We start from the raw sequence: 26,987 nt of genomic DNA on the forward strand, positions 1-26,987 counted from the left end.
CTTTTTTCTCCCTGAGTGGTGTTGTCGTCGCTGTTTGTTGAGAGTATCATTTACAGCCAAGGTGTTTGAAGAAAGACACCTCTCCCATGGCGTGGTGTATAGATGTGTGTGTGTGTGTGTGTGTGTGTCTTTAGAGTGGGGCTTTGCTTCTCCTGACACCGTTATCAGCTCTAGTCGAATGTATTTCTTATCGAGGTGGAGGTGTGGAGGAGGCTGGTGAAGGTGGGGGGGGGGGACGACCGACAATACAAGCTTATCAAACGTCCTCAGCCACGATCCAGCCTGTCACTCAAGACCCACGTGCACGCTCACACGTGCACACACATGCACACACACACAGGCAGCAGGCCCTTTTGATTGATAGATGGCTTTCCCAACAAATAGAAAGCTGGGATCAACATCCCCGTGGTCTATTTTTACCTTACACACTCTCACGCAGTGGTGTAAGGTACGTATGGATGTGTGTGTGTGTGTGTGAGTGTGTGTGCGTGCATGAGACAGAACATTCCAGAGTAACAAAGGTGGGATTAGGGATGCATTAGTTGGCCATGGAGCGAGAGGCCTGTCAATAACAGCAGCCAGCCAGAATAAACCCCGAAACCTCGATAAGAAGACAAAGGCCGAGCCAGATAGCAGCAAGCTGAGAGAGAGAGAGAGAGAGAGAGAGAGAGAGAGAGAGACAGAGAGAGAGAGAGGGGAGGGAGCGAGGGATCAATAGACAGAGAGAGGAGGGGTTGGATGACGAGGAAGGGAGAGAGGATCGATATCAAGAGAGGCAGGAGGAGAGGAAATCTTCACAAAGACAACTGAACGTGTGAGGTTGGGTGAGGATGTGTGGAGGTAGGAGGGGAGAGGAGAGGAGGAGAGGAGGATGATGGAGGGAAGGATGGTGGAGAAGATGCTGAGAGTTGGGATGTAGGTAAGAAGTTTGACTTGGCTGATCATAAGAGGAGTCATGTTGTATTACATCCTTGTGCAGCCATTGACGAGAGTTAACGATGCAGGTGTAGACTTCTCAAAAATAATGCAAACTAGAAGTTGTTAAATAATCTTTACAAGCTTGTGTTACAGGGATTAAGAGGCCTCGTGACTGTATTTCTACTCCATATCTCCATTTACTTCACTTTCAGAGAAATGGAGAACAAAACAAAGCAATAGCTAAAATGTGCCTCTGTGTAGTTCTTTGTTTGAAAATAATGATTTCCTTGTATTAATGTCCATCATGTTCACGTAATCCCACACTGAAGCTTAGCTAAACATCACTCCGTCTCAGCTGGAGCTCAGGCAGGCTGTCTAATAACACCTTTTCACTAAAGTAACCTGTTTAAGAATACGCTGGTTTGGAAATGAGGAAGGTTCATAATTTAGTTCTTGAGTCATAAATCTAGCCTCTGAATTAATTACTTACTACATTCAAGATGTAGTGTTTTTCAATCATCTGAGGGTATGCTGTAATGTAACGTGCTAAACAACATTTACTTCCCTGATGTAACAAATTCTTATAAATATGCTGTTGATACCAAAACTCAGTGATTCTCTATTAAAGCCGTGCAGGTGTCCAGCTGATCTGACCTGGTAAGTTTTAATAAATAAAAAACAAACAAGTAAAAATCATACTTCATAAAGATGGCCTTCACTGTCTTATGCCAGAGGATCCACACACACTGTTCAGTGTTTGTACCTGAGACACACTAAAAAACCAAATCAGTTTTGCAGCAGCGTTTGATAACTGCTAGTACTGATATCACATAGTAGCAGTCTGTTCTTGCTTCATACTTATCTTTAAATGTGAAATCCCAAATATGCAATCAATGAATTCACAGCCCACAAACGACTATTGTGTGTGTGACTGCTGGTGACAGAAGTCACAATATTTGAGTTCTTCTCCATGAACTCTATTTTGACATATAATAACAGCTCAGAAACAGCAACGACTGAACATTAAAGCTTCTCCAGTGAAATAAGTACAGACTGAGATATGATGCAGTGGCCAGTGTTTGTTATTCTTTTGTTCAGCTTCTTTATTTTCATTAATTTCATTCTGTGATGAAAAGTATTTTGGAGAAACTGTGTCTTGTGCAAGTTCAAGGATTTGAGGTGTTAAAGGCCCAAGAGAAAGTGTTAGAATTGTATTAGTCTTTGATAATTAGTATTATTATTACTAGTAATTATTGATATTGAAATCAAAGACACAACCATAAACAAGAATTAACACTAATGTAATCAACAATAACACTGCAATAAATCATTACCATGTTATGTTCAAACTCAAACTCTCAAACTACTGCATGTCACTTCAGCACTAAGTGTCTTATCATACTTCTAAATAATTAAAGTTAGTATCTGCATGTTTGCCATTTCAGCTACACATCACATTATAAAATCTGCAGCACATTCAAGTTCAGCTCATAAAGTTGACTGTGCACGAGGCCTGACGAGCTGTGCATATGGAAAAAGAACTAAATAACTTCCTGTATGCTATTTATCATGCTGCCAAAGACCTGCCAGCCTGAATTGGTGGTTGAGGAGCGGCGGTACAAGTCTCAGCAAACCTACAGAGGCTTAAACCAATGACAGCAGAGCGGTAGACAGCGGTGAGTGGGGAGGGCCGTGTAATTGTTTCACCGGCTCTCATTAATTAATTTCCCTCCTTCATTTTATAGTGGAAACACTACATAGGTCTAGGGAGGTATAGGTAATGATACAGAGGGAGAGACATGAATACAGAGACAGAGGGAGGGAGCGCATCCTGCTCCCGTCAGCGTGGCTCAGAGCAGCTAGCTGTCACACAAAGACACAATGAGGCCCAGCAACAAACAGCCACTTAAAAAAACAGCCTGGCAACAGAGAGCAAATTCAATTAGAGAAGTAATTAGTAGATACAGGGCCAGGCAGCGGGCTGCGGCGACGCCACAACACAGGAATTAATAGGCGCGGATAGGAGGAGGACGCTGTCATAATTAAGAGGCAATCACCTATGTCAATGAATACCTAAAAAAAACAGAGCCCCCCAATGCAAAACTATTAATTCAGTGATCAAAAATATTTCAGGAGATGATTAATACAGCAAATTCATTTTAAAAGACCAATTTCTGGAAAGATAGCAAGACAATTGCACATAATGTAGCCTGCCTGGCATTTATATTGCTAATTAAATTTTCCTTTCTGATAATTTATGGAAGGATTGTTCTTCCCTCCCTTTCTCTCCTCTAATGTGCATGTGTGTGTGTTTGCTTCTCCTGGAGTTATGAACCAATGGAGGATGTGTTGAAGCAGTAAATACGCTCAAAAACACTGCAGAAGCTGTCGAACCGAGCGGTGTCTCGAAACGCCTCCACGCATGGAAGAAAAAAACAACATGAACACAAAATAACAACACAAAAACTTGCTGCTTCTTTCCCTCTTCAGCTCTTCAACATCCCTCCACCCTTGGCTTATTTATCTCCCCCTCAACAGCACCACCACCTCCCTCACAACTCCACAGATACAAAAGACCCAGCAATTAAATTAGACGATAAGGACGTGAAATAAATCAGCAGGTTATTGATTGATTTGTCTCTCTCTTGGGGTGGAGGTGGAGGGCGGTATCATTTCACACCAACGGCTCCTCTATCACCAACTAATTACTGTTTCTAAAATCCCTCAGATGAGACACCAAGGTTTCACGCGGCAGATAGAAAGGCTTTGCAAAAGAAGAAGAAAACACACATACAAGGAACCAAAGAGAGATGGAGGGTTCTGAGGGATTAAAAGAATCATCAGAGAGTGTAAACAACATTTACAGAAACGCTGTTTCTGCAGGGTACCTGTGGTATCTGACGTTCGCTACGAGATGGGTCTGATGTTTCTGTCACTCCCATCAGTATAGAAGTCATGATGCCATCAGAAAGTCATTAAGTTAAACAATAACCAGCCGGCAGCCTAGATAAACTGCAGGGTGGATCTAGTCCAAGGGCTGAGGTGCATCTGAAAATCTGAAATTAACAGATCCAATGAGGACATGAGCCCCATATTAAACATATGCAAGTGTACTGGTCCCACAACTGCATACGTACGACCCGAGATGCTGTGGCTCAATATTACAATATAAAATATGCAATATGTGTAGTATCATAGTCTTTATATTAGGAACAAATATTCACTGGTCATCATTTTACATTCAAAAAAGACTTCCTCAAAAAAACCTGGACCATCATAAACAAAAAACAAAAAAATAAAAATGTAACGTAATAATATAAAACTTATGTTTTAATAATCCTTGCTCACATTCTTGCAGATAAATATTTCAGGTTTTAATCTTGATTTAAATCTAATTTGCAGCACTGTATGATGTGTTCAATGTCCTGAGGAAGAATTGGAGATGTGTATTTGAAAGCTCTAAAAAGGTCAAGGACCAAGATCAAGAATGGAAGAAAGTAGTGAGGTACACCGGGATTCTTTGTTTTCAGTACCTATAGCTTTGTGGTTCTGTCCTTGCAGACAGTTTTTGTGTTTGATGTGTTATTAGCAGCAAAAGAACAAAAACCTACACTGGGGTGAAAACCATTTTGCCACGGTTTCAAAATGCCCCTCTCACCTCTTAAACTTCCATCAACCCTTAAATGCTTAAAACAAACTATTTAATAATAAATACTCGTGAAATAAACAGACAAAAAGTCACAAAATGAGGATAATGTGCGTCCTTACTTACAAGCAAAAACAAATGTGCTGAGGATTTTGCATTTGAGCCTCTTGAAAAACACATTAAAGGCATAAATACAATAAAACTGCAAATGAAAACTATTTGCTGTTACCTCGACAGTATGAATTTCCACACTGGAGAGAAATACCTTCACATTTTATTTTATCTTCTATGCGGAAATGAAAAGCAAGGCCCAAGTTTGGAGGAGGGGGGGCAGGTTGTGATGATGAACTGAATTTCCACATCCACATCTTTTAAATACAGATTTAGTTTCTCAGGCTCGGTTAAAAAATAGAGGGAGATCTCCATATGCAGAATTTACATATTCATCTGTGACAGTTGGGGGTTATTTGGAGCCCCATTTTGGAGCGATGTGAGAAAAAAAATATCCACTTAGCCATATCATCTCCAATGATCGGGACTCATAAGCCTGGCAATGCGCTGAGAGGGGAGGATAACACTAATATGGCCTCAGATTTCTATGAAGGACTAGTTAATGCTATTTACTGAGGAAGGTAGATGATCGACTGGGGAGCAAAGAGGAGAAGGGAGGGAAGGAGATGGACATTAAGTGGCCTTCGAAGTCTGTGGCCGCTGCTTTAAGAGCCAATTACCAGGCTAATGGAGTTAATGCCAGAGATGAGATGGACTCGAGAGATGAGACAGAAGAGAGGATAGTGGGGAAGCCTGACGCGGAGACGAACTGCAGCAGAGAGAATGATTAGAGTTTGTTAATCTGATGGGCAAATCATTAAGCATCAAACATACTGTAACACATCAGGAAAGAAACCAAAACGGCATGGAGGGGCAAGGAAATGTGCCACAAATACACACGGACGAGATCTGTCTCGGTCTCATGATCCGTCATGTTAGGCTGCAGATTAAAAGTGTGATCTCCGGGCTTATAAACGATTTAGCCAATTACCAACGTTATCTAAAAATGCTTTAATTTGCCATTCAGAGCTGCAACAGGGGCCCTCAGAGCCATCAATGAGGGTGATTAGAGCCCAGATTGCTGTTTCGAAAGGCCTCAAACATCTGCTGTCAGAGTGACTTGGAGACGTCAACGTAGGGGAAAAAAAAAGCTCCTCTTCAGTGTTTGGCATCTGATTAGTGAGGAGGAGAGGAGAGGAGAGGAGAGGAGAGGAGAGGAGAGGAGAGGAGAGGAGAGGAAGGAGGAGAGGAAGAAGGAGAGGAAGAAGGAGAGAGGAGAAGAAGAGGACGGGATTAGAAAAGAGAGGAAAGAAGAGGTGGAAAGACCTGAGTTGGTCGGCTGCCAGCGTGCTCAGTGTGACAGGGAAGGCCCATCTGCGCTCCCCGACACTCAAGATGGCAGATGTAGAAGCAGATTGATTTTCATTCAGCTGTCATGATACACAAGTGGAAAAAACACTCACATACACACACGCACACACACACACAACCAATCATGGTGTTTGAGAGCTCTGTCAAGTGCCTGGGCTGCTGTTGGCTGTCGGTCTGCCAAACTGTTCCTCTCCTTCCTGTCATTTCCTCATTCTCTATCCCTCCCTCTCTCTCTTCCTCCCTCTGTCTCTCTCAACGAGCGCTAAGAGAATCTAAACGCCACATCTGGCGCTCAAATTAAATCATTTACAGTCCATAGAGAGAAGTGGCGTTTAGTGACAATACAGCCGGTGGGGAATCAGTGTGTTTTCTCTAAGCTCTGACACCATCGTCTCTTCTGGCATCTGATTAGATGTCATTGCGGTGCTGTTTAGATGTGGACGACATGTTTTCTTGCTGCACGTTAGAAATCAGAAGGTAGAAAATGTCATGGAGGGAGCTGATCATCTGGTGGCTTCGCCTCTGACACCTGCACTCCTTTCTCTTCGTGTCACAGCTTCCATCTGCAGGTCTCTTAACTTCAGTAGATGTTATTTTGTTTGGGGATGCTTAACTGTGTGACTGAGGGTTACTAGAAGAAGAAGAATGAAGCCAGTTGTTTACTTCTACAAATGCTTACAAGGTTAATGTGTGGAGTAATTCAGAAATGCAATAAAGCATTGATACAGTGGTCAGCTCCCACACTGAACGAGTAGAAGTCTGAAGCTAAATAATTAATAAGATAATTTGAGTTTTATTACTTCAGGTAAGACCTACAGGTGCAAAACTCTGGATACAACAGGCATCAGACCTGTGGTAAATCAATCTGCACCTAAAGTGTGCAATCAATCCACATCAAATGGGACACGAGGACAGTGCCTGCCCTGTCAGGCCAGTTAATGAGCTGCTGTACTCAGAAAAAGGAGCAATAGCTTACTTCACAGTTGACACTGACTCACATCCAAAAGCATATTTCTGTCCCGTAATGACTACAGGACAGAGGTAAGAGAGACCTACTCTGGAACGAACACACAAACATTCCCATATTTCCAATAACGTACAGGAATCTGGTCTCAGCCTCATTCAGGTTGTATGTTGAATATTAGGGATCAAGTAGAAATCTAACTTGAACAGGCTAATTTCACCAATAGAGGTCAAAGCCAGACTTCTCATAGAAAACATGGAGCAGCTCCAGGGCCACAAGTGACCTGACGTGTGCAGCAGCGCAGATACACATACGCAGCTGTTGGAAGCATCTTATCAGTCCATGATTCAGGGGATGTGTTGTGTTTAGCACATACTTTACCTGTTTTGCTTCTATTGGACAGCTGTAGTTGGACTTATCTGCTCCCAGCAGCCGCACCAACAATGACAGCAATTTGTTTCCACACATTGTTGCTTTGTTTTATGTCTTCGTGTGGGGTAGTAAACATCTCTGTACTTCACTTGGTGTCAGCTGGCCGTCGTTCACACTTTATCACAAGATGTTCGTACTTTCCATTCCCTAAATGTTCCTTTGTAGTGTGGCCGCCCAGTTTACGATATGTATGAGTGAACACGACAAAACAGAAGGTAGTGAAAGACTTTTCTAGTTCAAGGTACAAGAAGACTGTTGACTTCCAGAGGGACAGGTCCTGAGAGAATAAAGCTCCTGATTTCAGTTTATATCAGCCCAATATTCTCAAAAACTAACTCTATCATACAATTCTCCAACATTACATCCAATGGAAAGGTGATTCAAACAGCTACAAGAGCAGCTTCTTAAACTGACATGCCGCCACCAATTCAGCTTTTACAGTTGAGGTTGTTTTCTAGAAATGACTATGAATATATTAAAGGCATAATAAGGCAGGTTGCCTCACTGCTATGAAGAAGAATTACCTTTGACTTCAAAAAAAGTTTAAAAAGGTTGATTTGAATTGAAGTATAATAACCGCAGCCCATTAGCAGCTCAATTTTGGCTGGTCTTCAGAAAACAAGGTTTCAGGATTCAATAACATAATAAATGACTTGTTAAGAAAGAGATTAACTCCACAAAAAGCTACAGTAACGCAGATGCACTAAAAGCACCAAACACATTTTCACATGGCGACGGCTGTGTTTAATATGTCCACACGCTCTAAAAGTGAACAATAATGACCACTGGGGTTCTGTCAATCAACTAATCCTGACACTAATAAAACATTCCAATCCACGCTAATCACATTCAGCTGTCATTAGCCGCTGCTCTATCAATGCCTCATTTAAGGCTAATAAAATCATAAATCATTTCTTTTGTTTGTCAGAATTCTGAAACACGTCACAGCAGAGATAGAAGTCTGCTGACTTGTAGCTCAGCCTGGGAACGAACTGACTTGTGTGAAATCCCTATAAAATATGAGCCTGGTGGTCATCCATCATTATAGGCAGACAGCACAGGCCTTTGTTTGTCCGGCACCGACCGGCACTGGACGGGTCTGGCTACTGAAGACAGTGTAGTGTGTGTGTGTGTGTGTGTGAGAGAGAGAGAGAGAGCAGTGGACAGCTGAAGCAGAAACAGTATGAAACAGAAAGCAGTGTGTGTGTGTGTGTGTGTGTACGTGTGTGTGTGTGTTTGAGTGTGTAAGAGCGGGAGGCAGTTGACCTGGTGTCAATTAGGAGCCCATATCGCTCCATTCCCTGGGGGCGAGGCCGACTCTGAAACATTAAATCATTTCATTCACTTCAAACTGATCCTGCTGTTTTCCCCTCACGCTGCCTGTGTCTGAAAGCTGCAACTGCCTGCTGGCTTGGAGACGTTTCACTAAACTGTGCATAACAGTAGCTCGAACCTCAGAGTCTATGATACGGCAGCAGGAGGCACAAGTGGCAAAAATGATTTAGTACATTTCATATTCAATCTACTAACCAGTGTTTATTTGTTTTCTTAGAGGAAGATGTAAGAGTGAAGGGGAATAAATGTACCACAACTCAAGTTTCAGAGCATTTGTTTTACCCACAGACTCACATTTAAAAGCTGCCTCAAACTTTAGGTCAAAATCAGATATAAAATGAACCAATACTAGACTGAAAGCCTTAGATGAGTACTTGACTTCCATTCTGATGATTTTAACTTGTGCTCAGAAGGCTGTATTTAGCCTAATTTCTTGTCTATTAGCACACATTTGAATTAAACTGTATAAAAAAAATGAACTTGCACTAACTAGGTATGAAACATGAAGCTCACATCCACACAGAGCTCATACTGAACATCTAAACTTTTTAAGGCACACGGAAAAGTATCACAGACATTTAGACAGCGTTCAACTTCATGCTAATTCTCCAACTGATTTAGTAATAAGTCCTATATTTCCGATCGTTGTTTGTTGGTGGCAGACTCCAAATCAGCTTTTCCATAAAATCCTCTCTGACAAAATGTGACAAACTATTGTTGTGCTTTGTCTCCGTATCACTCTAATCCTCTTTCTCTCTCTCTCTCTGCCTCTCCATCCCTCCATCCGCACTGCCTAACCGCAGGGAAAGGCCTCGGTACTGGCTGTCGCAGACACACACATACACAGCTATGGTCAGCTCTGTGGGTCTTACTGGGGGGCTAAGCTGTGTGGTCACATTTTACATGTGTGGGAGTTAAATGGGGAGTTGGCCTGAGTGTCTCTGGGTTTTGGATATCGGGCTGCCTGCGTATATGTGTGAGTGCTACAGTAGATGGACTTGGCCGGACTTAGGGGTGGACTAGCCGGATTTGGCTATTCTGACTGTGTGTGTGTCATTTGTTGGCACGTGCTCAGGTTGTTTGAGGTTGCCGTGTGCATACATGTGCATGCCTGCATCCATGTGTCTGTGTGTACGTTTGGCCATTGTTGTAGATATGCTGCAGATCAGTTTAAGCCTTATAAACCTATTGTTGTGCAATAAACCCATCCTCTCTCATCTCTTATAACCTCTTTGTTTGACAGTCTATCCATGGTTCTGCTAATGTGCACGTGCACAGTGAGGTCTAATACGCTATAATACACAAACGCAGGCAGAACAGGGCTGTACTTTTCTGTTTATGGTTTAGAAAAGCAGAGGTTCACAAGGAAGAAATTCCCTCAGTGAATAACATTTTACATCGTTCAGCCATATGCAAAGGATGTCTGCCGTTGTCTGCACCAACACATTGGTAAACAGCAAATATATCTCCACCCATAGGCCCAGAACATAGTTTGTGCAAGTACAGAGACACAAGTGACAGCGCTTGGCCCAGCTGGAGCTAATGCACTTCCCCAGTGAACATACTCAATGTGCACTTTTACAAACCTGAAGAGGTGATCAAGCTGTGTCCACAGGGTGACAATTACTAATCTTGTGCTTGTGAAGAATGTGTACTGCTGCTGATCCAGTTGTAAAGTAATACAAATTAATTTCACTTCAGCTGTTTTCCTGTAAGAATGACAGGACGAAAACGTATCATAAATATTCATTATCGTAACTTGTTCAGATAGAACTTCGTTCAAGTGATGTACTCATAAGTGCAATAATGTGTGCGGCTGCTGTGAAGTCTCCTCGTCAGTAAACGAACGCTGCGCTGATTAAAGTGGATTTAGAGCTTGTTGCATTTGATCAAAGTCCAGCTGATATTACAATCGCAGACCAGCTAAGCTCTCACAGCCAAATCCATAATAATACTCCTACACCACCCACAACAAAGAGAAAGCCAAAGCAAGTAAATAGATGTAGGCAGAAAATATTATTTGAGGACCCCTCCCTTCTGAGTGAAGTAATACGACTGAATACAAACTGCCATAATTGGTCGGAGAATTAGGTTGATAAAAGATGCGCGTTGGACAGTAAATCCATTCAGCTCATCTGTTTACTACTGAGGCGTTTGAAGAAAAGTGTTGTTTGTCCTTGATGGTGTGTCACAAAGACTTATGGATTTGTAAAATTATTTTACTTTATTTTTTTTATTGATCTCCTAACTGCTAGAAAAAAGTGGGAGAGTGTTTCTGACTGAAAATATCATTATGATAACAAGATACAAATGTGATCATGTTTGCATTTTAGTATTTCAGAATAGTCATTTTATGAGCCGAGCTGCATCTTCAAAAGCATCTTGGAAAACCTGTAAGCAGCACTTTCAGCTCTCTTAATGTGTTGCATCCAGCTTCACTGTCAATATTTTAACCCTAACAACAGCTGCACCGTAGGAACGGTGAAACACTAATGTGTAATATCTTAATGTGCAATAAAAGAGATGCAATCTCTAAAAGAAACGCACGCACACACTCTGCTATCCCATCTTTGTGTTTGCCTGCCCTCCTCTTAGGGAGCGGAAAAGTTTTCTCCATCAGCCTCTTAAGTGTCTGGCCTTCAGCTATATTACCTACTTTCCTCCTCCCTCCCTCCACCTATCTGTCCATCACATCTTAATGTGTTTGATAAAACATCATGCGTAGCGGGAAGGGCACAAGACGGATGATGTGCTTTTTTGGCCAAAACAGGCATCAGCTAAAGGACGAGGATAAAGGGCCGCGGCTGCTCTGTCTGTCTATCCGAGTCTGTCCATCCACTCGCTGCATTAAGAAGCCGTCCGGCTTCTTTTCAAAGCCAGTCACTCTCGTCGGACCACTGCATCTCGGGGCTTTTGTCCCCCCTCAATCTCCTCATCCCACCACACACCCCCACCTCTCAGCCCGCTGTTGAGTGTCTGTAATGGCCCAGACGTGGAGGGGGGGGGAGACAAAATACCAGAGGAAGGGAGAGAAATGGAGGAAAGGAGTGAGAAAAAGGGAGCGAGCAGGAGGAACTGGAGGGTGAAGGAGGGAATGAACAAAAGGAGAAGAGAGAAAAGTGAAGGAGATAGTGGTGGAAAAGGAGAGCGAGGAGATGCAGGAGCGAAATGCGCTGGGCGGGAGGGGACGCCGAGTCTTTAGGAGGAAGCCAGGCGGCACTAAGCGTCTCTGTTGCTGCCCAGTCAGGCCTGCCTTCCCCCTGGCCACGAAAACCTTCCCTCCTCCCCTGCACCACATCCTGCCCTGACCACAGTGCTCTCCTCCCCCCCTCCCCCCTCATCCTAAACACACACACTTTGATTTCTATTTGCTATACTTGTAGGGACATTCCATTGGATTACTTTATACCTCCTGAGCCCAAGGCTGCATGTACGTCTCTTAACAAGATCATTTTTTAATTGAAGTTTTTTTTTTAAGTAAAGTAGTGGATGTAGTTTTCATCCAGAACGTAGGAAGCTTAAAGTGACATTTATTACATTACTTTTACTTACATTAGAAGCTTAGTCTCTTATTTTACAGCACACAATACTAAGGAGAGGATGACGTTCTTTCAGGGTAAATGGACATAAAGTCACAAATGGAAAATCAACTTACAAAACTTCTGTCCTCAGCACCAGACCAAGACTGAGACAAACTTCACTTTATGATGTGTTGGGTCAAGAGTAATCTTAATTTTAACATCCTAAACAGTTCTAACATGGACAAATTCCTTTTCAGTAATTACACCAAGTAATAGTAGATGAAAACAGATGAACTGTGAACAAAACGAAATCTCCACTTCTGAGAAACTGTCACCAGCTTCAGAGTCTTCCTGTTTGGTCCTCACAAGAACTGGATCACAGTAAGCACTCACGCACACACTCGCACGCAGCCAGTGGCCTCAGGACTAATTGCTAGATTGGAGAAGATTTTCTAGTTCAGTTCAGGGCTGTAATTGTGAGGAGAGCAGGGAGCTTCAAGCTGAGACGACAAATCACCAGGGGCCACCGATTAGACTGCACTGATGCTCACATGTCTCTGTGTGTGTGTTGAGGGTGAGGGGTTAAGCCAACCATCTCTCAATTCCAGGTTTCCGTGGCACTGACCCCTAACTTCCACACACACACACACTCAACATTTTGACCCCTATATATCCCACAGTGCCAATAAGTACAGTGTATTTTATGAGGAGAGAAAGATTAGAGCAGAGAAATCAAACAACTGCATCCCAAAACCACCACATACCTACTATTAGCTGGTTTTGAGCGTGCAGTGTGTCATGCAGAAGATAAAGTATGCTACCCCTGGTTTGATTGTGCTGCTGATGTACACTATTACTAAGACAAAATGCGGTGCTGCTTTAGAATATGCTGACGTCGGTGCTGTTAACTTGAGATAAAGACTAGAAAGTGCAATTCAGAAAAAACAAAACAGAAACAAATGTGCACAAAAACCTTTGATTTAAATGATGCCAACTTGAAACAGAGAGGAAACAAATCATTTCCAATCAGTCCCACCTTCTCCTGCAGGAACCTTTCTACCAGATACATGACACTGCATGAAAACACCAAGAAGGCCTGTATGGAAACCTTAAGTTATTCCTCACACACTCCACATCTGCATGCAACCTGGACTCGCTCTTGGTATAGTTTGCTTCAAGAAGATTGAAAAAATAAATGAAAGACATTCAGCCAGCCAGTTAAATTAAGCTCTGTCACTCAATCAGCTGGCAACACATTCAATCTCTCAGTCACCTTACCTTGCAGTGATGTCACAGCTGTCATTGTGACAGGGCCTGTGGTCCCGTTGTTTGATTGGATGTCACCCACTGTCCAAACCAGGTTTACATCCATGGCAGGAAAAGGAAACCAGCCTCCCCACTGCCACAGCTGGAATATTGATTTTCTCCATCTTTTCCTGCCTGTGTGTTGGTTGTCTTGCTGCCTGTCTCTGTCAGTGCTCAGTCCCAGGTTAGTCTAGTTCCTATTCCGTAACTTGCATTAGACATCGTCAGCTTCATAAATGTCTTCTCCTACAGTCATCTACACAGTAAAAGTAATATTTCTCTCTGTTCAAGTCCAGACAGCCCAGTCTCACTTGATTCTTAATCACAGTTCCCAATTGATCTTCCTTACCTGGCCTCCTCCTCCTCTTCCTCTACCTTCCTCATCCCTCCCTCCAACCTAGCATTCCCTCTTGGAGCTATGGCACCTTCACCGCGGCCTCTCCTCAGCCTCCATCTTCCTCACCTTCTCCCCCTCTTTAGCCCAGGTTCCTTGACCACCCCGCCCACCCACCTTCACACTTTTTCCTTCATCCCACTAACCCCCCAGCCCCGGAGCTCCTACCCCGGCCCCGGCTCTCCCTGTCCCTGCTTCTCCTCCAGCCTGCCTTCCCCTCTTCTCTGCCTCCCTCAGCCCCAGCCTTCTGCTTAGTGTTCAAGGGGAGAGCCAGCTAGGAATGCTGTGGCTCTAGACGTTTTGTCCAAGCCCTAGGTCTCTTTCACTGAGGCAAGATTAGTTCATACAAAAACTCAACAATACACCACTGAAAGCCATTGTTGATATTCAACATTTTTCACATAGCGGAGCAGAATAGACAATGTGGCAGCCGGGAAAGCCCGAAGCGGACTAGCAGGGTTGATGGCTGATGGTATCTCAGCTGAGCGAGGGCCTTAATCCCTTTTATACACACACACTCACACAAGTACACACACTCTCAACAGCCTGGAGACAACAAAATCAATACTGCTCCCTCTCTCTTTCTCTGTGGATCAGTGGGTGGGTGAGTGTGATAGGGAGAAAAAAGAGAATAGGACTGTTTGTACCTCTGTGCGTGTTCATGTCTGTGTGTGTGATGTTGGACTGTCTTAGATCTTTGTAAATAAAGGATTTCTCACTAGAACATGACAACTTTACTTCAAACACATGAAAACAAAGATGAGTTTGGATGAAATTAGTCTCGAAAAAAGTTCTGATTTTTAAAACGACCTTCTATGACAAAATGATCTGACCTCAACAATTCAAACAAAAACAAAAGTGTGTGTGGTAAAGAAGTGTGACTTTATGTTTAGCACACATCAGATTGATTTCCTCTTTTGTACTGAACAATATATCCTCTAGCCCTGGTCAAAAGGTGGGTTTAGTTGTAATACATGTTAACATGCATATAAAGCCTAAATAGTTTTGATTCTAGCACATCATATATCCAACCAGAGAGAAAGAAGGCTGAAGATAGGTTTTACACAGTTATATCAATTCCTCAAAGCTTTAAATTGTTATAATTTGAGATTTTTCTGTGGTCAAACACAACAACTATTTGCATACCTGCCTAATAAAACTGGTTCTGAACAAACCACAGAATTAATTGTTAATTTTACAGACTATAAAACTGACCTATAATGAAGATATGAAATCTGACTCACCTCAACTCTACTATTACTCTACTGTAGGTGTTTCCAGTAATCTGTATTAGCTTTAGAAATCATACTTTGGCATTGAAATGTGCTAAAAAACATCAACTGCATTTGTAGAAAATTGAAATCTAAGCTAAGTGTAGTGCAGGATTCTGACTTTGGACTCGGGGGCGAGCTGCAGCAGCCTTTATGATTACAGCTGGTTAATGTAATGAACACTATGTCATGTAAAACTCATAAATCATGTCACGCTGGCGGAAACATTTCATATAACATGATTAAAAGTGTCGTGTAACATTGGGAGCCACCGTGTCAGAGTAAGACATGTTAATTGTGCACTAATGATATGTAATGAATGTCATCAGCCCTGAGGCTTCGGCTAACGAGCTAAATGAACTGGCACTAATGGGCCTGTTAGCTTATCGTGGCGCTAACATGAGCTAGCATAATAAAGGGTTCATCTGTTGCTGACAGCAGTCGACAGCTGTGAGTGGCATAACAAGTTTCCAGAAGTGTCATATTACAATTACATTTTTATTTTAAAACGCTTTTTGACAACAACAAGGAAACAAAGCCTCAGATGGCCTTTTATCGCGCAGACAGCTCGTCAGGAAAACATTAAAACATATTGAACGAGACTTATTTTGTGCCCTGTCGCAGCACGTTGCACCAGATCTTCTTCCTGCTCTCCACCTGGACTCCAAGTCCAAATCCAGCTGCCAGACTTTCCCGGGACCCCCAAGTCTGCTAGGTAGCAGAGGAGGAGAAGAAGAAGAAGAGGAGGACGAGGAGGGAGGGAACAGGGGCCCTCTCTGTCTCTTTCTATCTTTTTTCCTCCAATTGACCAATTGACAGCTGATTGATGGCTATCTCCACAGCCTGACAAAGAGCAGCATTAGCATAACTAAAGCAATGTACAGTAGAGTGGGGCAAACAGTAAATTACATGTTACCCCCCACCCTCTCTTTCACTCTCTTCTCTCTACCTCTCTCTCCTACACTCCACTCACTCACTCATTCAGCCGAACACCACGGCAGGCAAACAAAACAAAACAAAGTATGCTTTTTGTCCCTCCTGTGAGCCCTGAAACAGTACAGCTTGACAGTTTCTTTAGAAGGAGACGCACAAAAGGCCTGACAGAGAGGGAGAGATGGGAAACACACACACACACACACACACACACACACACACACACTCACGGTACTATTGGAGTAAGACACTGACCTTGGGTAGAGTTGCTGTGTGTGTGTGTGTGTGTGTGTGTGTGTGTGTGTGTGTGTGTGTCCATCTCCATAGGACAACAGAATTCAGGGAGGAATGAGAGGCGCACGAAGGGTGTGAACTGTAAACGGAGAGATGAATGTGGAGTTGTGCTTTCAGATCTTCAGATGTGTGCTTATGTTAAAATGCCGGTTTCCCTAAATTATACATATATATATATTTGATTAATCATGAACTCAGTGGCAGCTACATAAACACTTGCATGTATAGCTGGGAGATCACAAGACAGGTGGTGCAGGAAGAGTTCAACTTTGGAGTTCAGCTGTGAATAACAAAGAATGTGCCTGAGTGTAGTTTGTTCATTTAAACCTCATTTGCATCTTCCTGATCAGACTGTGTGGAGTCCTCTGCAGCTCCAAGGCATCATATTAACACTGGCATTTGCTATAAGCTACACTCATGTTAATCAATCACAAATTGATTTAAAGCACACTTGCTAAACCTAAACTAACTAACTCTAATATACAGTGGCAAGAGCAAACTGAAAAGGTTTGAGTGTTTTTTGTCAGTCGAAGTAGCTCTAGTGCACACCTGCAAACCAATGGTCTTTATTTGTGCACCTGACTCCAGTTAGGTTTTTTGACTTTGACTTTCCACTAGCACGATGAGGTTTTTATGGTTGTTCTCAATAAAGACCAGAATAGATCAGAATAATTTTTGTGTTATTATTTTAGGTACATTATATTTGTTAAATTTCTTGACTTAGATCAAGATTAGATCACATTTTATGACAAATTAATGCAGAAAACCATGTAATTCCAAAAGGTTCACATAATTTTTCTTGCCACTTAATCTGTTTAAAATAAAAATATGTCACATTACTGACAATAGATGCTCAAAATCCCATTTTCAGCAACATTATATTGTCAATATGCTTCAAATGAAGTACTTATGATATTGTTGAAGAGTTTGTCTGAACCCTGCAGAAGTACATATACCTCTGAGGAGACCCTTTTCAAAACTGTGCACCATTATCCACATATGTATGATTCATGGCTCATTTCCACTCTTTACAATGGCACATTTTTTTGCAGACTTTGAGTGCCGCCACTTGAAACTACAACACATTGTGCCTTCAGGTGTTGTCAGATATTTTTGTATCTCTATATATAGTGAGGTCCATAAATAATGTAATGAAACATTCTTTGACATTTTGCCTCTGTATACCACCAAATTGAATTTGAAAGGAAACACTCAAAATGTGAGCAAAGTCATGACTGTCAGCTTTAATTCAAGGGAATAGACAGAAATGTGACATAAAGAATTCAGGAAATACCTCATAAATAATGGAATTATCAAACTTACATATTTACAAATGTAAGGATTGCCTTCTATGACTGCCTGAAGTATGGACATTACCAAATGCTGAGTTTCCTCCGTCGAAATGCTTTGCCAGGGTAGTTATTATTGTATGTTTTGAGTCATTATCTATCTGTAATATGAGGAAGTGTCCTATCAGTTTTGCAGCCTTTGGCTGAATCAGAGCAGAGAGTATAGTAGTTACACTTCAGCATTATTCCTGATACTTTAATCAACTGTCAGGTTCATCAGCAAACATCAGTGGCACAGATCCATTGACAGCCATACATGCTCAGGTCATAACACTGCCTCCACCATGTTTGACAGATGATGTCCTGTGCTTTGGATCATGACCTGTTCCTTCATGTGTCAATGCTTTTTTGTAAGAATAAAATAAAAACAATAATTGGCACTGCATGCGTAAACACATGTATTCATTTCAATGAGCCAACGTCACTAATGCCGTTAAGGTTAATACAGTACAGAAGGCTCCAGCAAAAAAAAGGCACAATTAAACTTTTGCTGTAGCACAATGAGTTTCTGAATATTCTCTTGATGGATTGATGGACAAACAGAGAGGTGACCACATACTGGCCTTGCCTCATCTTTCCTTCTGTGTTTTCCTGAGTCTTCCCCACTTAGGCCAGTAATCTGTTCTCTAATTGTTCATTCATGGTGTGAATCTTTAAATAGGAGGCCCTAGCCTGGCGCTAAGATAATGACTCGCTCTGTGTTGTTAGCTAGTGAGGCTAAATTACCGCTCGGTGCTGAGTTACCATGGAAATAGGCCTCAATGAGAGTGATTAGTCTTGTGTCTTTTACACACCGAGACGCTTTGCAGTTCAGCAGGAAACACGAAAACTCTGCTCCTCTCCTTCTCCTCTCTCTGGTGATAGTAATTTCTATTTTCAGAGTCAGTTGCTTTAATAACGTTATGGTTACATCACATTGAGTGGCAATTATTGGCAATTAATACAGATTTTACAAAAGTCTTGTCTTGTTTTTTATCTTGCACTCATGTGATTGGTCATGGGAAGCTGTTAAAATACACAAATAAAAAAAAAGACTGAGACATGATATAAACAGTTTCAGTTTCAATTTTGTTGCATTTACTGTGTGATCAGATACTTTCAGATACGTACTTCTTGCCAATTTCTATGATGATTTTAATATCTTTGTGGAGATTTAATATTCATTTACATTTTTTTCAGTTTTCCCACAGATCTTTTATTTTGGAAAGTTTTAATTAATAGTCTACCTGGGTCTTTGTTTCGCCCTCTTTCCTTTTTGTTGCTCTGTTTGTCCCTCTCTTTTTCACCATCTCTTCTGCTCTCTTTCTCTGTGCAGGTGTGCTTGTGTTAGTGTGTCTGTGTGTGTGCTCGCTCATCCATATGGGATGATTCTGCTGGTGAATGTGAGTGGCACACCGCTGATACACAACAGGAGAGATTTCTGCCCACTTCCTATTTGCCTCCCTCCCAAACAAGGCAGAAGAGGAGCAGAGAGATTATCTGTCTCAGTGTGAGGTTGCCAGACAATGTGAACATCAGAAGTAGAGAAACTGAAATATCCATGATGGTCTGATCTGCTGCTGGCTCTCACTGAGAGGTCTCGATGTGTGTTTGTCTGCCAGTCAAACCAGTGGTTTCTAGAAGACCTGTTATCATAATATTTATCACAAGAGGAGGATGAATGCTAATCATTACTAGAGAAGTGATATGATGATTCAGCATGTGAACGCAGGCTACGGTGTGTAGTGTAGTTTTTATGTTTTAAGACATAAGATATAAACGTTTTCCAAGTCCCAAACCACTTAATGTTGTTCTGCAGTACTAAATTCATAGGGAGGTAGTCGGGAGGGGAGGAGCAGGGACACACTAAGCCAACATGAGAGGCCGACTGTTGTGTTGCCTGATGTTGCCTTCGTCTGGGTGAAAGAGTGGCACTTCAACACCTCACAAAGACTATAATCAATGGGCAGTTAGCCTGTATGTTCAGTTTTTATTTCAGATAACTATGTTGCTGTGAAAATACTCGACTGTAGTCGAATGTTCAGTTCAGATGAAAAGTGAGAGGAGCCTTCAGTTTCTGCCCCTTGATTTTTATTGATTGGTTTGATAACCTCTGTTTCTCTTCTCGTGCAGTAATTTACTAACCTCAACAGCCTTTTTGACCTGTCATAATGCTGAATTAGCTGAAAAGTCACAGACAGGGATCCAACTGGTGTCACCAGTGTGGCACCACTGAAAAAACTACAGAGAGGCTCCCCAACATTGGCCTTTTGAGAGCGTACTCTGCATCCTGAGTCTAGCATGCAGTTAGGTTTAGGCAACAAATATACACTTAACTTAAGGTCAGGAGAAGGTAGTTTTGGTGTTTTTCAGTATTGAAACAGACACATTTTTCTTACCTTTAATCAAGTGTTTTGAATGTAAAGATGAAAACAGTTTAATTAGGATACAGTTGCTTGAAGTGAAAACTATTTATCCAAGCTTTTTATTTCTCTGCAAAATGTATTTGCTGTTGCAAATTAGTTGTATATAATATTCTCCTTTTTAAAAGGAAGTTAAAAGATTTTCTTTTGGTATGAGACGTTCTAGAAAACTTTTTCTTTTTGTTCTTTTAATTATTGAAGAAAATATTTGACCTATCAGTCAAATATTTATGTGAAATTTCCAAAATAAAAGGCCGCTCAAAGTATTGCGTAATATATTTAACTACACATAATAATGAACCTCATGCCTCGATCACACCGGATCCTTTGATGAGAAAGTTTTGCCACTGGAATGCATTTTTATTCTCCTATAGCAGTTTCTGAGAACTGCAGGCTGTGTTGTTAAATACTCTAGATAGTTTTGGTGGGATAAAAAAGATAGTTAAAGCTTTCAGGTCTTAACATCATAAAAAACAGCTCGATCATTCAACTGCTATCTAAGCCTAATTCGGATCAGAATGTAAAATATGTGAGAGGAACAACAAGTCAAACCTGGTATTTACATCCTCAGATATCTGTTTGTGACTTTAGCAACATCTGGTCTGATGATGTAGTTTGATTTAAATTCCAGTTTTACATGAATACAATAAATAACCATTAAAATGAACCTTTTATTATCGATATAAAATGCATGTTAGAGCAACATGTGTCCACAGAAACAACAGTCATCAAAAATTCAGATGACTTAACTAATTCCTTCTGTTTCCTGGATTTTGGATTAGCTCATAAAGTCCACTTTCCTCTGTTGTTTCACTGACTCAGAGTAAAATCCAAACACACTACATCCACATGTGCTACGCCATCACCTGAACTGTATTTAACATACATTAATTTTAACCTTTTTTTGTCTGGTGCTTGCTAACTTTATTCAATTAAAAGCAGTTCCTGGTTATTGTCCGCTACTTTCTAACAATCTTTTACACACCAGGCTCGAGTTAATGCTCTTAACACACATTACTGGCAGTAATCCTCATCTCCAAGCTAAAGCCGTTGTGTCTGGACAAGTGAGTGGGACTGTAGCAGTGACAGCAGGTGCTAAAGCCTCAGCTAACCCAGGCTAACACCGCCTGAGCTGCATAAGACAGGAAATGCTGGGAGGGATACTTACCTACTTACTGAATTACGTACTGACATGCATCAGGCACATACACTGACTCACTCACTTTCTCTCTCACACACCCACACACACACACACAAGGTGGGGGCGTAAAACAAAGACAGCATGCTGAATAGAGGAGATGATCGTTGGGACACATCTACATGACAGTGCAGCACCACAGGAAAACGATGGGGCTTCCTAGACCCCTGGAAGGGCTACTGTTAGCCCTCAGGCTGGCATTCTCCCTGTGTGTGTGTGTGTGTTCACGTTAGTGTGTTTGCTGAAGAATTACACATTTAAATTTCTAACAACTCTTGCTGTTGAGATAAACAGTGCATAAGTGACTGACATTAGCATCTTGTAAAACTTTAACATCTGTTAAAAAGGTGATATTAACTGCTAACAGTCATTAACACGAGTCGAAAAGCCACAATGATGTTCTAGTTAGTGCTGCAACTAACAATTATTTTAATTATTGATTCATCTGTTATTTTTTAATTAAACATTTATTCTTTTAAATGTCAAATGGCAACTTCCCAGAGTCCAGCGTAAAGTCTTGAAATGTCTGCTTTGGTTTGACAAGCAGTCAAATCATGCCTCGCCAAAAGGAGCTACGATCAAGAATGTTTGATTTACATAAAGCTGAAAAGGGTTACAAAGTGATGTTAGACTATGGAAATTCAACAGTCTACAGTTAGACAAACAATCTACAAATGGAGACACTTTAAATGACGTAAAGAATCAACCCTGAGAGACAGCCAAAGATTTGAAGGCATCGTTGGAACTGGTTGTGTTCACACTGCTGCATGCCTGAAGTTTGCCAAAGAGCACATTGACACTTCACAGCATTTTTATCTAAATGTTTCGTGGACTGTTGAAACTATATGAAACTATTTGGAACACTAACACTACATCTGGCATAAAAAGGGCTCTTCCTATCACCTTGAAAGCATCAATCCAATCTCATAAAAGAAAGTTGTTACTTTAGGCACTTTATATTTTTTAATACTCTTGACTCAGATGAAGATCAGATCACATTTTATGACAAATTAATGTAAAAAATCATGAAATTCCACAAGGTTCACATACTTTCTTGCCACTATACAGATTTTTATTCTCGGTCAAAAATGAGTTTAAACAAAGTCAGGGGGACAGAGGAACGTAAGATTTTATTTTGCTTGTCCAAGTGTCACATAGTCAGAATAATAGTGAAGGGCAAAATTACCTGTAACTGGGAATAAAAAAAGTCAAATGATAACCTGTCAAGATGAAAGGACGTTACTAAAAAGAGAGCTGAACCCAAATACACAAGAGAGGAAACGTCACTAAAACACTGAAGAAAAACAAAATATTGACGTAAAATTCAGGACAGTTAATAGACTTGTCACTGGTCACTGTCCAGATAAGATTGTCTTCAACTAAAAAGTCAAAGTCATTGTGGCGACTTACATTATTATTATTACTGTTTCTCTATGCTGGTAGAGAAGAAATTATACTCCTGACAGAAACAGCAGCCTTTGTTCTTAGAGGCCTGTCAGAAAAATATAAACACTGGATAAACAAGAAAATACCTGCAGTCCAGGTAAAACTGGATGAACATAAATACAGCTCAGGATTCGGCACAGAGGAATACACCTGCTTCGCCACCTTCCTTATTCCCACTTAGTGTGCATGAAAAGAAGAAAATACTCACACACAAACCATCTCACAGGTTTAGATTTTCATTACATGCTGTCTTTACGTTGATGCAATTGAGACAGACTGATTAAAAATATGTGGCAATGGTTTTTCCTCAAGACATTCTGAGAGGTGGGACATTTTCTCGAGGTGAAACTATCAATCAACATATTGATTAACACTAATTAGGATCAATCTGACTGTGTTTAGCTCAGCAGGTGAAGTCTAGTGTGTGTGTTTGGGCAGTCATGCATGTATGCAGCTCGCGTGTGTAGGTTTGCCTGTATACATTCTCCTGCGTGTGCGTGTGCGTGTGCGTGTGTGTGTGTGTGTGTGTGTGTGCGTCTTTGTCTCGACTGTCACCCTGAAGGTTATCTCCATGGTGGCAGCATCGTCAGGTGACAGCCATATCCCATGATGCCAAGCGAGACGTCAAACTGTCCAACCAACCAGGGTTCCCTTGACGACTAGAGTGACACACACACACACACAAAGACACATAAGGCATACACACACACCCCCCGTCTGTTAGTAGTTGAAAGGTATATGTGTGTGTGTGTGTCAGTGCGACGAAGAGCTGCTCTGAGTTTGATAAGCTATCACATGTCCCAGGTGATGGTCTCTAACAGCACATCAGTCCAAAGGCACTGCCTGACAACCGAATCAAACGCACCCAGACCAGACATCCTGGCAACCCAAACCAAACAAACCCAAACTGACAATATATATTATACATACATTTCCCTGAAACACACTTGCAAAAAGAAAAGCCTTCTGTCAGTGACCGGTTACCGAAGAAGGAAACAGAGCAGATAAGAAAGTGTATTTTAGGGACGCGCTGGTTGTTCGGTTTACCGACAGCCAAACAAGCCACATGAGGGCCTTAAAGCGCAGCCGTGATGCTAAGCTCTCACTGCTGTGGTGTTTCAAACTACACTTTATCAGTATTTTCCTATATTTTATGTGTATTTTATTTTAACACTCACCTTTTTTATCATAACTGTTCAGTTACACGATCAGCTGTTGTTTTTAATTCACTGCTGTCGACTGCTTTGACTGTTGCCTGTAAGTAACATAGTACAGTAGTTCGCTAAGTCATTCTTGACCTGGAAACAGACAGCATCACTAAAAATAGGCTAATTTGGAAAAAAATTATACAACATAAAAAAAGAAAGCCTCGGTACAAGTTAGGTACATCTGTACAATCTAATGCAATCCACTACAGCAGCTCTGCTGTGTCTAATAAAGTGGCCAGAGTGTGAGTTACTGGGGAAAGTGAAACCACAAAACTCACAGTTGTTTCTAAAAACAAACTGATATTTAGCAGCTATAGAAGGACAACAATCTAATCTAGTGTTTAAATATAGAAAATAATGTACTTTTAAGTAAATGCTCATATATCTATGTGCTGATTTGAAACTGTTGTGGAATATCAGTCGATGAGTTGTCAGGTAAAGAAAATCACTGAAATGTTATCACTGGTCTGTTTTATGTCCCCACAAATAAACAATCCAGTAAGGAACCATCTCCTCTGAAGTTATATATGTTGTGTACAACAGAGAATAATTCACAGGGACACAAACACACACTCAACGCGTCTTGTACAATTACAGAAATACAGCTTGTTGGAAATGAGACATGACAGAGGAAGACCGCCGTAGAGAGACGTTTCCTCATGCACGCACACACACACACACACACACACACACACCATAATAAAGTGTTTCCTGTGCCTGTGATACACACGTTCCATTACCTGGCCTGTCACCGCGGTGATGGGGTGACAGCCTGTCAGATACTGTTTGGTTGCCATGGTGAGAGACGCTGAAAACCACATGATTTAATAAAGCAAGTGGAAATTATGCAGCATAATGTGGTGTGTGTTTTATTGTTTTTGCCTGTCTTTATTTCTCCAAAGGTTTACTGGTAAAGATAAATACTAAATAAGAATAATTATTTTTAAAAATCCATTCTGCTAGTGGTAGATGACGCTTAATGATGACATCATGATTGGAAGTAACAGATTACATCAGTTCTGCACAGTTTGGAAGATCAAACCCTAAATACATCGATTTGAATGAACTATTGTCACCTAATGCTAACTGCCTTGTATGGGTGGATGTTCTTTCAACTTCAGTACAAACTGCACATTCCTGGTTCCCAGTAGATGGATCATATGGACCTTGATGATCCAATAACATTCATGCTACCTACTATACATATTAAACATGAGCACGTTAGCATTTATCCCTAAACAGTGCAAAAGTACCTTACAGTGTGTCGAGCATGGCTGCATCCACTTGTTTTCTTGCTTTTGGTCTTGTTTTTAATAAGACGATGATGAAATTTTGGATTGAGTCTTTCTCTCAGGCTCATCTTTAGAAACAAAAACAGGCGTGTACAATACGTTTGTACTCATACTGAGCGCTTTGATTCGGACAAGTGCAAAACTGGAACAAAAAGTGATGCAAAACCAAATACGACAAGACAAGCTGATCGCAGACACACATGCACAGACCCACACACAGTATTGGAGGGTAAATGAGCTCGAGATAAGAGAGGAGGAGGAGTTTTGTTCCGTTCAGCTGAGCCCTACAGTGGCCCTTGTGTTTTTTCCCCACTGGAGGGAGAAAATAAGAATAATTGATTTCACTGTTTTCTTCTGGTGTCAGATCTGCTTCCGTTTATCAGCATCAAATCTATCTCTCTGTCCCTCTTCTCTCTCTCCCCTTGTTTGTTCTGCTAATTAACTTTATTACCCTGATAGCTCCCTACTGCCTCTGACGAAAACAATTACCATCTCTACCCCTGCACCTCTCCCTCTCTCTCCCTCTCTCTCTCTCTTCTCCCTCCCTCTTTCTTTTCTTGCAGAGAGCAGTAATTAGGCCTGAGGCTTTGCTGCTTTGATCCATCTTTCTCTTTCTGCTATTTTCACCCCAACTATCAGGAGAATTCCTGAAAAGCCTCTGACTTTGCATGCAAACTTTAAAATTTACAGGTCTTTAAATGCCACTTCTTCCGTTTCGTTCAAGGTATTCTTTAAACAATCTACAGAGAAATCTTTCCTGGGCAATGACCAAATAAGTCAGCCCTACACAGCAGAATCAATCTGTGAGATGATGACGACGAGGTCGCCTTCACCTTGCTTGTAGTGGTTCACAGTAAGATTCAATTTGAATGTTTTAAAATTTAAGTTTTCCAGATATGACTATTAATGCAACTATTCAGATTAGGTGTCTAGACTGATATGGACTGCATCTTGGTTTTTCCTTAGCTGAAGTGGTGCATTTAGGAATTATCATTCACCTTATTCGACATGTTTTCCTTACTGTAGGGTTTGCATTTTCAGCTGAACGTGATACGCTCATAATGCTACAGATGTGAGCTGGCCAATCCGAAGCTTTCTCATTGCACTGCAGAAAAGATACCTGATACATGTTAATACCACGTCTAAATGAGGCCAATGTGTCACATTTATTTTTACTGCATAATCTTTTACAATATATTTAAATGAAACACTTAAACTTTTTTGTAATGTTGAGGGAATTACATTTTTTTTTCATTAAGGTTTCCATTAAGCTAAATCAATGCATCATAATTTGCATGAAAATAATAATTTGCATGAAACCAAACTACTTTAGGTGTCCCTCACTGGCTGTTACTCCCTCTCACTCTCTTTTTCTGTCATCCCCTTGCAATCTCTCTCTCTCTCTCTCTCTCTAGTGGCAGACAGGATAGCATTACATTGTCAGTGGTAATTTACCTCTCATCTGTCTTCACTAATTATTGTCACATTCATCAGATTCATCAAGGCAAGAAGGGCTCTCGCAGGGATTGCACCATTTGCCATTAATACAGCATCAACTGCTAGTAGGTCCAAGAAGCTGAGAGGTGAGTTAGTGCATGTGTGAGTGTGTGTGTGACAAGAGGGACAACGCGTATTCATCTCTAATTAGACCAAGCTG

General features: G+C 41.3%; 1 long non-coding RNA gene across 3 annotated transcripts in view; it reads right to left on the minus strand.

The window, feature by feature from the left end:
- LOC113152900 overlaps positions 1 to 14,148 on the minus strand; it is a 65,780-nt gene extending 51,632 nt beyond the window's left edge. Inside the window, exon 1 of one of the 3 annotated variants that reach the window (XR_003297933.1) lies at positions 13,517 to 14,148. This is a non-coding gene — a long non-coding RNA (uncharacterized LOC113152900). The remainder of the gene's footprint in view (positions 1 to 13,516) is intronic. The other 2 variants (XR_003297932.1, XR_003297934.1) reach the window with 2 other exon arrangements.
- Positions 14,149 to 26,987: the final 12,839 nt, after the last annotated feature.

Source organism: Anabas testudineus, chromosome 4 (assembly GCF_900324465.2).
Source record: "Anabas testudineus chromosome 4, fAnaTes1.2, whole genome shotgun sequence".
In the NCBI taxonomy this organism is placed as follows: domain Eukaryota; kingdom Metazoa; phylum Chordata; class Actinopteri; order Anabantiformes; family Anabantidae; genus Anabas; species Anabas testudineus.